This window comes from Engraulis encrasicolus, chromosome 19, assembly GCF_034702125.1.
Source record: "Engraulis encrasicolus isolate BLACKSEA-1 chromosome 19, IST_EnEncr_1.0, whole genome shotgun sequence".
Taxonomy (NCBI): Eukaryota; Metazoa; Chordata; class Actinopteri; order Clupeiformes; family Engraulidae; genus Engraulis; species Engraulis encrasicolus.
Genome location: NC_085875.1, coordinates 51,088,361 through 51,088,675, shown reverse-complemented (window position 1 = coordinate 51,088,675; position 315 = coordinate 51,088,361).

The following is a 315-nucleotide window of genomic DNA, read 5'->3' as shown; positions in this document are numbered from 1 at the left end:
TATTTATTCATAACATTAAATATTAAATTCATTATTCATTTATTATTTATCATTATTATATGTTAGTGGTATACAATGCAGCACTGTATTGATGCAATAGATACTAGAGATGTACAGGATCCAAGATCCGGTTCCGGATCTGGCAGGATAATAGGGTTTTTCAGACTATCCGGATCTGGCAGGATCTTAAGCAGTGGATACGGTATCCGGCAGTTACCTAAAAATCAGGATCTGGGGCATCTCTACTTTTTACGTAGCCTAGGCTTTTCAGTCAGTCTTTCACAACCCCAATCGCTGCATGGAGTGAAAGCCCTT